At 35.9% G+C, this 16,467-nt stretch overlaps 1 protein-coding gene across 1 annotated transcript in view; it reads right to left on the reverse strand.

Annotated features, from left to right (window-relative positions):
- hpcal4 (hippocalcin like 4) overlaps positions 1–15,972 on the reverse strand; it is a 37,342-nt gene extending 21,370 nt beyond the window's left edge. Inside the window, exon 1 of the mRNA XM_051136513.1 lies at positions 15,847–15,972. The gene's annotated coding sequence lies outside the window, so the exon portion shown is untranslated. The remainder of the gene's footprint in view (positions 1–15,846) is intronic.
- Positions 15,973–16,467: the final 495 nt, after the last annotated feature.

Below are 16,467 nucleotides of genomic sequence, written 5' to 3' on the forward strand. Positions count from 1 at the left end.
TCAGGAGAGAAATATGCACAGATCAAGTACTGTTTACAAACAAAAACTGCTCTAAATAAATATGTCAGTGGATTTTGATGTGAGAGACTATAATAACTACTATGAATTATAAACTCATAAACTCAGAAGGGACAGTTTAACGTTAAAACGACACAGTCAAATTAGCGTGGGAGCGTAATTCCAAAACAGCGCAGATGGGAGGGTAAATTTCTGTGGGTGATTTACTAACAATGCACAAATTAAAGAACACACACTCAGCATCTCATTTACATATCGACCAACGCAATATACTGAGTGCAGTGCAAATTAGCGTAGTCACAAATAAAGAATAAAGAAATAAAGATGCCACAGTACATTATAAAAAAAGAGGCCAAACAATGAAGGTTTGCTAGAAGTTTTGATTGACCTGGTATTGTGTGAATCCTAGTTGAGGGTTCCAAGTTGTCTTTTATTTCCTGAAGCAAATTAAAAATAACATGGCTTGGCAAATGATGTTTGGATAATGTGTATAGCCCTGAGTTTGAACTTCCAAAATGCAGTTTAAATGCGGCTTCAAATGATCCCAAATGCGGTTGTAAACAATCCCAGCCGAGGAAGGAGGGTCTTATCTACCGAAACGATCGGTTATTATCAAAAAAATAATACAACTTATATACAAACCATCGTCATCGTCACTCTGCCTGAACAGTTTTTTTCCGGTTCATGACAGTTAGGGTATGTCGAAAAACTCCCATCTTATGATTCCCTCAACTTTAAAATCGTCCTATATCGCTGTTTTACCTTTTTTGTTGAGGGTGTTTGATCTTCTTTGCATGTTCACTTTGCAAAGACTGGGTCGGAACTTCAACAGCGTTGTAGGATGATTTTGAAGTTGAGGGAGAAAATACGACTGGAGTTTTTCGATATACCCTAACTGTCTTGAACTAGAATACACAGAGTTCAGGCAGAGTAAGACTAGACGAGCGTTTGAGTTAAAAAAGTATTTAAATTGTATTTTTTTAAATGAAAATAACAGATCGGTAAGACTCTTCTTGCTCGGCTGGGATCATTTACAACCGCATTTGTGATCGTTTGAAGCATTTAAACTGCATTTTGGAAGTTCAAACTTGGGGCACCATGTCCATTATATGGAGAAAAATCCTGAAATGTTTTGCTCAAAAAACATAATTTCTTTATGACTGAAGAAAGAAAGACATGAACATCTTGGATGACAAAGTTGGGGAGTACATTACTGATACATTTTTGTTCTGAAAGTGGACTTCTCCTTTAAACACACATGTGGGTTACTTATTATTGTGATGTTTTTATCAGCTGTTTAGACTGATCTGTTCTTATGAAGAAACAAACTCATCTACATCTTGGATGGCCTGAGGATGAGTTAATTTTCAGCAAATTGTCATTTTTGGATAAACTGTTTTTTCAAGACCGCTGACCTTTCGTTCCAATAAAACTACCATGGCGTCTCTCTGAGTTTCTTGCCTGAGCTCATGCCTGTCTGAGAGTTTCCACCAATTCCAGTCACTATTGGCTTTAACTCTCTCTCTCTTAACTCCCTGTGACAGCTCAATGTAACAGGGGCCATGAACCTCACAGGGACAGAAACTGGGTTTTATCTGCATAGTCAGACATAATAGATCAAACGCAATGAAGTAACTGTCATTTAAACAAATGGAGCTCCAAATGAAGGTTGGGGAGGAGCATGTTCATCTAATCCTGTCAATCTCAACGCAAGGATAAATGGCTGCTTTCCTCATTCCTGCAATAATTCTTGTGGCATCGTTCCATCATTGCTCCAATTGCCTTTATCTTCGCATTATTCCTTAGGTAACTGATTAAAAATGACATTTTCAAGAATGCATCAGAAATCATGAAATTGATATTGTTATACTGGTATATTTACATACATTATTAAAGATAATAATGTAAAGAGAACAACCCAGGCTCATGAAAATACGTGCCTCTATATACATTTCTGTAACACCCGTAATTACGTACCTTACTGCACATTTTGTGGCAATTTCAAAGTGAAATCTCCAGAGAGTGACACTAAAACACGTTCAATGCGTGACCGTGGTACGTTTTTATAACATTTGCACAGGTACGTATTGCTGCATTTTCGTTACGCTGCTTGAGGTACATATCGCGGTTGTTAAGAATTCAAATATCCAGGGAGTGTCGCTAAAGCTTATTGCTCTATTGTGTTGGAAATAGGGGTGTGCGATATATATCGTCTACGATAATATCGTGATTGTTGTTTTAATGATGTGCGATTTTGATACTATCGAGTATAGTGCAAAAAGCAAACGAAAACACCTACAGAGAATGTACGCATAATGTTACATTACCTGATGAAGTCTAATAAGTATGCATTTAGAGTGCAATCTTTCACTGCATGATTCCATCTATTAAAATACATTTAGAATGATCACAAAATTCAAGATATGGGGGCAGAAAATTTATATATTTATATCATTTCATATAGTTAATCAATATCACACGAAGAGTGCTGTTTTTTCCTTCAAAAATCAGCATGACTACAAATGTAATATTGATTTTATACAACAATTAAATAAACAAGAAGTTAATATTAAAAGATTAAAAATTTTAAAGCACTTCATCACTCAAGTGCAATGCAGAAAACTCATGCATATCTATCTGTGTACAGTGCTGCTTGAAAGAATTTTCTATATTTCTGCTTAAATATAACACAAAACATCATTTGATTTTCACAAGTCCTTAAATATGACAAAGAGAATCCAATCAAACAAACAAGACAAAAATATATACTTTGTCATTTAGTTATTGAGAAAAAGGATCCAGTGTTAAATATTTGTGAGGTGCAAAAGTATGTGAATCTTTGCTTTCAGTATCTGTTGTGACCCCTTCTTAAAGCAATAACTGCAGGTAACATTTTTTTGTAACTGCTGATTGAGTCCTGCACAACAGCTTGTAGAAATTTTAGCCCATTCTTTAGTACAGAAACACTTGAACCTTGTGATATTGGTGGGTTTCCTCCTAAGAACTGCTTGCTTCAGGCCCTTCCACAACATTTTTACTGGATTAAGGTCCGGACTTTGACTCAGCCGTTCCAAAACATTACCTTTGTTCTTGTTTAACCATTTTTTGGTAGAATGATTTGTGCACTTCTGTTTGTTGTCTTGCTAGATTTTAGTTCATGGACAGATGTCCTGATATCTTCCTTTAGAATTTGCTGGTATAATTCAGAATTTATTGTTCCATCAATGATGGCAAGTCGTCCTGGCTCAGATGCAGCAAAACAGGCCCAAACCATGATACTACCACCACCATGTTTCACAGATGGGATAAGGTTCTTTTTATGCTGGAATGCAGTGTTTTTCTTTCTCCAAACATAACACTTCTCATTTAAACCAAAAATTATATTTTGGTCTCATCCGTCCACAAAACATTTCTCCAATAGCCGCCAGACTTGTCCACATGATCTTTCTTAAACTGCAGACAGGCAGTAGTGTTTTTTGGAGAGTTGTGGCTTTCTCCTTGCAACTCTGCCATGTACATCATAGTTGTTCATTGTTCTCCTGATGATGGACTCATTAGTTAATCAACATTAACTAATGTGAGAAAGGCCTTCAGTTGCTCAGAAGTTATCCTGGGGTTCTTTGCAACCTCGGAAACTATTATACATTTCGGTTTGGAGTGATCTTTGTTGGTCGACCACTTCTGGGGAGGGTAACTGTGGTCTAGAATTTCCTCCTATTGTACACAATCTGTCTGACTGTGGATTTGTGAAGTCCAAACTCTTTAGAGATGGTTTTGTAGCCTTTTCCAGCCTGATGAGTAACAACAACTATTTTTCTGAGGTCCTCAGAGATCTTCTTTGTTTGTGCCATGATTCACTTTCACAAACATGATCAGATTTTAATAGATCCCTGTTCTTTAAATAAAACAAGGCATAAAATGACACCTAATTGTCATCCTATTGACTGAAAACACTTCTGAACAGATAGACTCTAATTTTCACCTTCAATTAGCTGCTAATCCTAGAGACTCATACATTTGCAACTCACAAATATTTAACGCTGGATAATTTTTCATAATAAATAAATGACAAAGTACATATTTTCATCTCATTTGTTTGATTGAGTTCTTTTTGTCAGTTTTCAGAACTTGTGTGAAAATCTGATGAACTTTTTGGTCATACTTGTGCAGAAATATAGAAAGTTCTAAAGGGTTCACAAACTTCAAGCAGCACTGTATGTGATGACAGTGTTCAAAAGTATCAATTTTAAAATCACGCAGGATGTCAAATATGTTTTGAAGTCATAACATAATATGGCTTTATTAAACAAATCTGTGTGTAAATCATACTTTGTGTGAGGCAGTTTTACTGCCTCTAGTGTTCATTTCAACTGGAAACTGCAGTGATTCGTACATATAGGTTTTTTTATACGTTTTTTTTTTCAGTTTTCCAGAAATGTATATAGAGGCACGTATTTCCAATGGGCCTATGTTGCATAGAAACCATGTTTTATCAACTAATATGGGTAAAAACAACTTAAAACCAAAATTTCTATATTCTAAAGGGAGATTACTAAAATGTGTTAATAGCATATAAAGGTGAAACAGGACACACACACACACACACACATATGCACCAGTCCAGCACACAAACACATATCCGATTGAGCGTCACTGACCTGAATAGAAAGGGTGTTTTAAGTACCCTGTAAGGACGCTAGCCTTTTCACAACAATGTTCCGGCCCTTTTATGGTAGACAAAAGTGGCATGTTACAAGTGTGCTTTATCAAAACCCTGGGATGATACCACTGGTGAATAATTGGTTGTCCTGGTAACAGACCAGGAAGCTTTCACAACCCTTGTGTCACAAAATTCAGCAAATAACAACTGGTTAGAAGCTATGCCATGGATGGATGTTCTCTTTGGTTTATTTTTGCTTTCTTCTGCAAAATCAGTTAATCTTAAATTTGACTGACTGTTTTCTATTCAGGGTTGGGTTGCAATTGCCTGCATTGATGTTCAAGGCCCAGAAAAGTAGTAAGGACATCGTTAAAATAGTCCATGGGACATCAGTGGTTCAACCGCAATGTTATGAAGCTACAAGAATAATTTTTGTGTGCAAAGAAAACAAAAACAACAATGTGGTAGTTGTGTTGCAGTCTATGCATGGTCAGAAATCTCTCAGATTTCATCAAAAATATCTTAATTTGTGTTACATAGCCGAACGAAGGTCTTACAGGTTTGGAACGACGGTGATGGTGAGTAATTAGTGAAAGATTTTTCATTTTTGCTGGAAAATGCCAAATCATGATCAGCAGTTGCGGGGAATGTTATGACCACTCTCTCAATCTACGAAAGTTTTATAGATGTTTACGTCACTCACGAAGCTTTTTATGCCACCTTCTCATGACTGCAGTTCAATTACAGGTGAGTCATAAAATTCTCCACTGACTCATGTGGCATAACAACCAATAGTGGGCATAAATAATGCAGTTGTTTGGAGATATGCACGCTAAAGGTCAGCCATGCTTATCTGGAGTCAAAGGGGCAAATCCAAAACTGTCAGTCATCATCATCATCATCTGCCAAAGCAGCTTTTGTGAGCAAAAGAGCCAACATAAAGGAGATTCTTCAATTATACATGAACAGATCAGTGGGGAAAATACATAGTCCCTTTATTTTCCCTTGTATCTGTCAGTAACAACAAACCTCTCTGCCCCTAACTGTACTTTTTTCTCACAGCCACTAATGCACAACACAGGCCATGGTGGCAGATGGTTCAGGGCAGTAATTTAAGGTAGTTGCAGTAGACAAGGGGCGGCTGGGTCCCATGTGGAATATGGGGCAAAGACAAACAAATCACTTAGCAACTGCAATACTGTAGCTATGCTCTCAAGCTGGGGCACTAGGATCTTCTAAAAGCATCAAATGCCTAAACAGCAATAATATAATGATTTTTATAGATGCATATTTTTGATATTTTGTTTCTGTGTTTGAGACAAAAACATTCCTCAAAGTATCTTGCTTTATGTTCTACAGAAAAAAAAGAAAGTCATACAACTTTGGAATGACAGGAGGGTGAATAAATTCATTTTTAATTTTTGATGAACTATCTCTTTGGGAAAATGTCTTCTTCTTTTTCAAAAGCAAATACTCTGTTCAGCAACAAAGTTCAGAAATCTCAATATAACCTCAAGCATTTCTCATTAATAAAAAATCCAAAAATATCCACAGCAATTTTAGCTCTTCAAAGTGCCAAAAAAAGTCTAATTTGTGTATTTTTATTCCTTTTACATTAAGGTCTTTCAAGAGAAACATCTCAGACAGAGCTGATACTAAAATGTAACATAGCTGAGAATCCCGTCTCCTGAGCTGAGAGAGCAACCCCTAAGCAATAACATTTTTTTTTTCTCCGGGATAAACAACTAGTCATGTTTACCGGCTTTAAACGAGTCCCACAGCATCATGTTAAATTAGACCCTTTGGTGTTTCTATAGTGATGTTTCCCCACTCCAGTGCTGAAGAAACATATTCTCCTCTCTCAGGAGAAGAGGGCAACCCAATGAAGGTCACTGCACCTGCTCTCTACCGCTCAAAATATTGTATGAACTAAGTACTGTCATTTGTATCTGCTAATGCAACACTGTTGTGGCTGATGGCTGGAAATACAAAGAAGCATAATGCTGTGTTTTGAGGAACCTAAAAGCACTATAGTTCCACTCCACAGATTACAGTGGAACTACCTAATGCTTCCTCAAAAACAAACTGTATTATGTTCTGATTTGGAAATAATTCTGTGCAATGAGTTAAAAAAGGGTCCAAAGTAATACCAATAAGTGGTATTGCTAAGGCAAGCAGGGTGAGTGACTTCAACCCCTAATACAAATGCTACGGAAGTAAATGGCTACCGTCAAATGAGTAAATGATAACCAAATTTTCATTGTTGGGTTAGTTCAAATTGAAAATTCTGTCATTGATTACTCACCCTCATGTTGTTCCAAACCCATAAGGAACCCATCAAGGTATTTTTGATGAAATCCAAGAGCTTTCTGACTGTGCATAGACAGTAGTTCATTTTGTCAGCCATTCTTTAATTTAGTCTCAGTCTTAGTCTTTTAAGTTAGTCTTAGTCCTGTGTCAAATGTACTTTTTAGTTATCATCATATTTAGGCAACCTTGTCCTGTTTTTGTTTAGTCAAGTTTTAGTCAACTAAAGGTCTGAGCATTTTAGTCTAGTTCTGGTTGTCAATAATAACTTTTCATCATGCTGTATAGTGGTTAAACTGACAAATTATAATTACAATTATTGTTGTCATTTGAGAAATGTATTTTTACATTACAGGAATTGCACTTTCACCATTAAAGGGATAGTTCACCCAAAAATGAAAATTAGCTCATTATTTACTCACCCTCCAGGCATCCTAGGTGTATATGACTTCCTTCTTTCAGACGAATCCAATCAAAGTTATATTAAAAATTATCCTGCCACTTCCAAACTTTAGAATGGCAATAGGTGAGTGTTTCTCTTTATCAGTCCAAAACAAGTCCAATAAAGTGCATTCATCCCTAATAAAACATGCTTCACGTGGCTCCGGGGGGTAAATAAAGGCCTCCTGTAGTGAATCGATGCATTTTTGTAAAAAAAAAATCTATATCTAAAATGTAATGATCACTTTAATCTAGCTTGCCTCAACTGGTCGTACACCGAAGCAGCTCTGGGCGAAACGACATAATATGACATGCGCATGCGTGAGGATTTTAGATATAAACCAATTGGAGACTGGTTTTCCTTTGCTAAAGTCAGGAAACTTTGCTTCCTTTGCTCCTGTAAACAAACGTTGGTTTTCACGAGATACTACATATTATGTCATTCACCCGGAGCGGCTTCCGTGTACAACTGTTAGCGCAAGCTAGATTAAAGTGATTTTTACGTTTTAGATATAGATATTTTTCTTACAAAAAAGCATAGATTGACTACAAGAGGCCTTTATTCACCTGCTAGAGCCATGTGAGGCACTTTTTATTATGGATGGATACACTTTTTTGGACTTGTTTTAGACTGATGAAGAGAAACACCCACCGATTGCCATGATAGAGCTTGGAAGAGCCAGGATCATTTTTAATATCACTCCAACTGGATTCATCTGAAAGAAGGAAGTCATATACACCTAAGATACATGGAGGGTGAGTAAATAATGGTCTAATTTTAATTTTTGGGTGAACTATCCCTTTAAGCTAGTGTGCTAATTTATTATAGGCTATTAATATATAAATATATAAATCATATAAACCAAAGACTTAGACATGCACTATAAAATATTATAACAATGACATTCCTAATAGCAATTCTAACTATTCCAAATTACAGTAATGTTTCTACATTAAAAATACAGTGGTTAAGTGCATTTAGTCAGCAGCCACAATAGCAATCAATATAGTTAAGATCTCATGACAGAATACAGACTGGCTGAAAGATACTTTCATTTAAGCTGAGCATCTTACATGGAGATCACTAAACTTTGTTGGTGTTTTCAGACCTTCATCTGCACTTTGGTAATGAAGAGCGAGCACGTGCGCATGGTTGCCAGAATGAAAAAAATAAGCAAAACGGTATACTTTCTCAAACTGTATTTTTTAACAGAGATTTGAACTCTTGATATCTGGCAACCGCACACATGAAAGCTTGCGTAACAGAGGCGTGTACAGCAGCCCGCAATAATATTTTGACTCCTTTTTTTTTTCTAAGGAAAATAAAAAGAAATTTTATTATAGTTTTTATTTTTTGAAATACATTTTACTCATCTTTTAATCTCAACAATATTGCATGTTGATATTGCCACAGTTATCGTTTATTGACCTTACTGGCGCCTCTTCATCGTCTAGTTTTAGTCATGAGAGAAAAGCTCATCAACTAACATTTTTCCTTATAGTTTTTGTTAACGAAATAACCACTAATAGACAGAAACGCAACTATCACGTTTAAGGCTCATAAAGGTAGCAAGGAAATTGTTCACGTGCATCAAAGACTGACACAGCGAAGAAATTGTTCAATAAAGTTTTTATTTCCTTTGCGCACAAAAACTATTCTAGTAGCTTCATAACATTATGACTGAACCACTGATGTTACATGGACTATTTTAAAAATGTCCTTACTACCTTTCTGGCCCTTGAACATTTCATTTGCATTGCTGTCTATGCAGGATCAGAAAGCTTTTAGATTTAATCAAAAATATCTTAATTTGTGTTCTGAAGATGAACGAAGGTCTTACGACATGAGGGTGAGTAACTAATGACAGAATTTTTATTTTTGGGTTAACTATCCCTTTAAGTTCCTTTCCTTGTATTATTTAATAATCATACAAAAGATGGTTGTCAGATGGAAATCTAACCAGCTAAACAAAATCTTATAAAATCATTACCATGTTTGTGTTTTAGGATACAAAGGTTAAAGGTTCTGCCAATGCTAGAGGACAAAACAACAACACTGTGAACAGTTGATTTCAATAAGCTCATGCCATCCATCTCTGTGAAGCAGAATAAAATATTGTACCATTAAACGGCTGTTCCAGATGCTGGAATAATACAACTTGAGCAAAATCAGTATTTAGTATGCAGAACGGCGTGTCACACAGGTGCACAGTCTTTCTGTGTTCATTTTATTGTGCTGCATTTGATTTAAGTGGCTTGGCAGGCTGTATTTGAACTGTGCCCTCTCAAGGATGGTACTTGGGGGAGAAATAAATGGGATTATGAAATGTGGTGACCAGTCTGGACAGCCGATGTAGTGCACTGCAATGGCTGGTGAATAAAATTTGTTCGCATCAGATACGGTTCCTGTGAAAAAACTGTGCAAATCAATTGTAAACTTTAAGTGTAAACCTCAAAAATTGAAAAATCTTCTCTTAGGATGTGCAAATGTTACGTATATGCTTATTTTCTATTGTCAGTTCAATGTAAAATCAATTTGTGTTCAAATCAATAGGCTGGAAACTGACAAGCAGATCCTAAAGGATGTGATGCACCATACTATCTATAGATTGGAAGCACAGTGGGCGTCATTCTATGCCAACACTATGTTTGCCATAGAACAGTCAGTCTTACTTCTCAAAATCAGCTTTATCATGGTTTTTTCATATCCTGCCTTATCTATATGCTGTAACATGTTGGGTAAGCGCATTGAACAATTTGTTTCTAACACCCCGGGGCGTCATCCGATAACTCCAGCTGCTAAATGTATCTGACAGCATCCCCCCGTTATGACACTGTACTTGCCTCTCATTCAAATTCAGAACAGGAAGCAGAGCAAAGAACAACAGCAACAACAACGCCAGCAAAAAAAGATTAACAGAAAGGAAACAAGCCAGAGCGCTTCTGTTTGACATGACGAACATGCGCAATATTAACAGGATCCTTTCGGAGAAGGGAACAAAACGCAATAGTCCTCATTCGTTCTTCCATCCAGGCATTCCTTTGTTTTTCCATATCGTGCTGCCCGGAGGCCATTAGATCGGTCCCACCAAAAAGCTGACAACTGTGTGTGGCTTTCAGAGCTCAGCCATTTTAAATCTGCCATCCATCTCTATGAAAACCAGAGCATGTGGCGTGGGTAATCAGTCAGTCGGCCATGCGTGTGAGTGTAGTGCGACACTGCCCAGCGCTCCTGTTGGGGACAAAATCAAGGGGATGGCTGGACGTGTGTGTGTTGACCCTTTGACCCATCCACTGTCTAGTACCCCTACCTTTTAGTTCATTATCCTGTAAAGCCTACTTGATTTTCTCCAAATTTCTAAGATCTCTAAATTATTAACATGATCAAAACTTGGAAAACTACACAATCTTCTACAAGCCTTCTGTTGTAATTGATAGTTTATGCTTTTTTTAAGTAAAAGGACTTTTAGTGTAATTTTTGTGTCTTTTTGATGTGAAATCTTAACTGATTTTTATAAGGGTCATTTCTGGGATTCAATAACATTTTAACTTGGAAAATACATTGTTTCAACTACATATGTGGCCCTGGTCATAAATGTCAATGTTTTGAAATTGAGATTTATACATCATCTCAAAAAGCTGAATAAACAAGTTTTCACTGATGTGCGTTTGTTAGGATAGGACAAAATTTGGCCGAGATACAACTATTTGAAAATCTGGAATCTGAGGGTGCAAAAAAAAACCAAAATATTGAGAAAATCACCTTTAAAGTATTCAAAATCAAGTTCTTAGCAATGCATATTACTAATCAAAAATTACGTTTTGATATATTTACGGTAGGAAATTTACAAAATATCTTCATGGAACATGATCTTTTTGCATAAAGGATAAATCGACCATACTATGTATGCCCCATACTATGTATTTTTGGCTACTGCTACAAATATACCCATGCTACTTAAGATTGCCGTTGTGGTCTGAGGACACATATTCTAAATACCCCACATAATTAGGCACATGTCAAACCTCAGGAAAAAAAAAATTTCCCACCTCAGGCATTAACGACCTTTTATCATTTTCAGATTTTTTCAGAGACACCTTTTTTTCTCAACCCCGTAACGGACAAAATTGAATTAGTTTAAAAGGATTTTACACAGAACTTGTTATAAAACAAACACCTCATAAGTCCCTGATAATTTTAAGATAAAAAATTTTACATTTATCATATTATTCACATTTTAACAGGACTGAAGCTAAAATATACAAATTATGTGTCTATGGTCTCTTTATTTTTGTAAAAAAAAAAAATAAAAAAAAAAATAAAATAAATAAAAAGTTTAAATAAAACCACTATTTTATTGTTTTAGTCCTTAACATGTCAGATAGTAATCAAAAAGAAATGCTTTCATTTTTATTTGTCTTCCCTATATATTTTTTTTCAAAAATATTAATGTGACAAGGTGTGACGGGGTTGAAGACTGTAACACATTTGAAGGTATACATTGCCTTCAGTTTTCATTTTGGTTTAGTTTCTCTCGCATATTGTCCACTGTCTTTCTGCTGGAAAATATGGGTGAATATTTTTTTTTTTCATTAAAATTATTATTAAATTAAGTAAATAACTGAACCCTGTTGCAAGCTTACAACCCCCTTACAACAAGGTTTTATGGTTGACCATATATGGCAGCTATAAAACAAGTACATTGTAAAAACTTATGGATTAAAATAAAATGTTGAAAAATAATCATTTTCCATCTTAATTTTATGTGACGGGGTTGATTTGTTAAGCTTGACAGTATCCTTCCTGACTATAAAAATCTCAAAAAAAGACTCAAAATTATGAATAAAAAGTCTAATACTACCAACCATTTTCTGCACCACTATTAGAGAGAGATCTGAATGATGCCATTTCTGGTAAATGACAGGGTTGAGTTCAGACTGAGTGACATAATGTTAAAGTTTGTTTTTATAAAATATCTTGCAAAAAAAAAAAAAAAAAAAAAAAAAAATAAATAAATAAATATATATATATATATATATAAGAAAATATATTTCAAAATAAAGGAACACAAATAAATGCTTACAATATTGCCAAAAATCACAGACACTATGCACATTTTGTTAATAATGTACAAACTCAGTGAAGTACCTCAGAGACATGCAAAATGCTTGGTTTAAGTAAGATACATTAGACATTATTTTATGCTAAAATTTTTAAATGCAATAATCATTTGTATTCATTACAATAGGCATACCAAAGTATTGTGAAAAGCTTTTGAACAATTAATTTTGGTGAACCACTTTAGAAATTCCAGGGGACTGAAATATTACAGAATCCCAGGAATGACCCATAAGTAAAAGTACAAATAACTTTTATTGTTAGTATATTTCAAGATGAATACTTACTGGACTTAAGCAAGGTTTACTTGATTATCTTTATATCGTTTTTTAATCCTGAAAATGTATCAAAGTATCGTACATCAGGCTTTTGAAAAACATTCACTATTAAAAGAATAGTTCACCCAAAAATGAAAACTGCTCATGATTTACTCAACCTCAAGCCATGTGTGTATATGACTTTATTCTTTCAGACAAATACAATCTGAGTTATATTAAAAATGTTGCACAACAGTTAGCGGAAGCTAGATATAACGGATAATACAATTATTTCACTTCAGAAGGCCTCTATTAACCATGTGGAGTACTTTTTATGATGGACAGATGCACTTTATTGGACTTATTGGAAATCTCAACAGCCATTCAATGCCATTATAAAGCTTGGAAGAGCCAGGACATTTTTCAGTATAACTCAGACTGTATTTGTCTGAAAGAAGAAAGTCACATACATCTAGGATGGCTTGAGGGTAAGTAAATCATGGGGTAATTTTCATTTTTGGGTGAACTGTCCCTTTAAAAAAAAAGGTTCTTTTTTGGAATCTATGGTTCCATGAAGAACCATCCATAGAACCTTTCCACTGTTTTCAAAAGTTTTTTTTAAATTTTTAAAATGTTCTTCACACCTAGAAAAAAAATATATTTTATGAACCATTGACTGAAATGTTCTTTGGGGAACTAAAAATGGTTTTCCATGGCATTACTGCACATTTTATATGTTTGAATATGAGCTCCATATTCTCTTATATCATACTACGTAGACTATAAAAGCCTGATGTATCAAATATGATACTCAACAAAAACACATATGTAATATACTCATTTGTCAAAAGGTTCAATAAAATGTCCTCTTTAAAAAAGGGGATTAAAGAACAAAGCTGCTGCTATGCCCCAACACATCAGGACAACTTTTCAAGCATTTCCAACTGAGTCCAGATTTTACAATCACCCTGCACTTCAGCAATTGAAGTGTGTCATGGTCAGATGAAGTAATGAGGCCGTAGCCCTCCACCCTTCTCACCATTGAAACCATCCCACATCTCTCTGCCCTCTGCCATGTTTCATCTAAGCATACATAATCACTTTTGCATCCATTCATTATTTGAGCTTAATGAGCGGTGGCCGTGAGACATACTGAGCTCATTGAAGCCTCATGGCCGCTCGCAGGCCCATCCAAATGGCACCATGCATGCAAACAGACGTGGTGCCAACACGCCAATGCTCTCGCAACTCGCTGCTGATCATTTTAGTGACAGTTCAGTGGTGAGTACTTGGTGACCAGTGAACAGGGCACTCAAAGAGCAGTCAATTATTTATTAAAGTCGAGCATTTATATGCAGATTGTTGATATATTATATACAAATTCACAAAGAAAGAAATGAAACTGTTTTAAAATTTAAGCTGTTTACCTAGGCAGCTTCTTTGGTGACTGATGCCTAAAAATTCTCTAAAAGCCTATTATGACTAAAAGGCATCATGAGCTTATGATGCTAAAAAATTCTGCAACGCCCTACGATGCCTAAACAATTTTGCATGCGTGTATGATTCATTCAAAAAAAAAAAAAAGCTGCACACATCCATGATATGCACAAAATCATTCTTAAAAATAAGCTTAAAATATGCTGTACACATCTATTGTGTATAATGCCATTTATGATGCCATGCATCCATGATGGAAAAAAAAGAGCTATGAAATATGCCTAAATTATGCTGTGCACTTATAATGCTCAAAAATGCTGCAGTGGCCTATGGTGCCTAAACAATTCTGCATGCATCTTATGATGCCAAAAAATGTGGCATGTGCCTATGATGCCCAAAAATGCTGCATGCATCCATGATGCCCAAAAATGATCTCTAAAACTGTGAAATATGCCTAAAAAATGTTGAACGCACCTATGATGCCATCATATAATGATGCCAAAAAATGCTGCCGAAAGAAAAAGGTTGCACACGTATATGATGCCTAAAAATGCTACAAGCACATATAATGTCCAAAAATTATGCACAAGTCCATGATTCCCAAAAAAATGCTCTGTGCACCTATGAATGATGGCCAAAAATGCTGTATGCATCTATGGTGCCCACAAATGAGCTATGGAATATTCCTAAAATATAATGTATGAACCTGTGATGCCCAAACATCACCCCCAGAGCAATGAAATATGCTGTATGCGCATATGATGTCCACAGCATGCTGGCACAAGTCAATAATGCCAAAAAAATGCTACCAACAAAAACGTCCAAAATGCTGCAGGCATGATTCCCAAAACTGCTGCAAGCACCTATAATGCCCAAAAATGCTGTTTAAGTCCATGGTGCCCAAAAATGCTATATGTACCTATGAATGATTCACAGAAATGCTGCAGTCCCCTATGATGCCCAAAATGCTAGAAGCACTTCCGATGGCCAAAAATGCCTAGGTTTTGAGACACAGCCATGTTGTCCCACTCATACATGCGTTGCGCAGACACAACACTGAGTCACATCCACGCATGAACTTTTCTGGCACCGCGCTGTTCATAAACAAACCTTAACGCCTCAAGCTTGTGTCAACAGCACAAGCTAATAAATGCAACAGACAAAGTCGTCAGTATATAAACCACAAGCCAACTTAACACTCATTTGAATATAAGTACAAATGAACAATTATGAGTTTATTATTGGCTTTAATACAAATGCGGCGCTCGAATGTAAATTCCGTTTTGTTTAATCTTACTTTATTTACGTCTACATGAATGCACGATGTATCAATGCATGAGTAAAATTAAACAACAAGGCAAAGCTTTTAAGTAAAAGTTGTAGTGGCACATTATTGGAAAACATTTGTCTGTTTTTATAGCAAAGAAAAAAGTAAATGCATGTTTTAGTATGCGGATCAATTTATCAAATGTTACTAACTGAAATATAAAATATGTATGTTGTATTCGGCGAACATTTAAGGAGCAATGCGCACGTTATGAATTGACATAAAAATGACAGACAGGTAGATAACTAGGCTATTTCAATACAGATACAATATTACTCACCCAAATATCGTGAGAGAAATATCCGGTGTTTTATTTATCGCTCAAAGTGACTTGTACTCTCGCGGTTGGAGGAGTAAACTGTACTTCAACAGAGAAACGCCACCTATTTGTTTCTTCTCTGTGATGAGGAGGATGAATGGAGCGGTTTCGTTTCCCTTGCCAACACATTTGCATAAGGACCGCCTAATCCATCCTCTGATTGGCCAATTGCAGAGATTAGGGCGACTGTCAAAAATGATTCGTTTTTAACTGGATGGTCTCGACTGTCAGTCAAAACAGCTCGTTGCCGCATACCTTACAAACCAGCGCTTGTTGTACCTTCCTGCGTGTAACACTGCGTGCCAGCAGAGGAAATGTGCGTGTTTATCTTTACTCGAACAGGTGCTTTAATCGTTTGCATTACGTGTGTACATGCTGTACATGTGAAAGAAAGACAGATGATTTTTCTATCACGTCTATCATCTGTCTATCATCCGTTTGTCTGTCTGTCTGTCTGCTAAGCAGTGGGCATAAGAAAAAATAAGGGCAAAAGTATTTTTGTTGGTGAAAAATGAAACCACATAAACATTTGATAAAGTATGTGCTGGAGATGCAATTTTAGATCTGGAGACTATTATTACA

Source organism: Labeo rohita, chromosome 19 (genome assembly GCF_022985175.1).
Source record: "Labeo rohita strain BAU-BD-2019 chromosome 19, IGBB_LRoh.1.0, whole genome shotgun sequence".
NCBI classification, from domain to species: domain Eukaryota; kingdom Metazoa; phylum Chordata; class Actinopteri; order Cypriniformes; family Cyprinidae; genus Labeo; species Labeo rohita.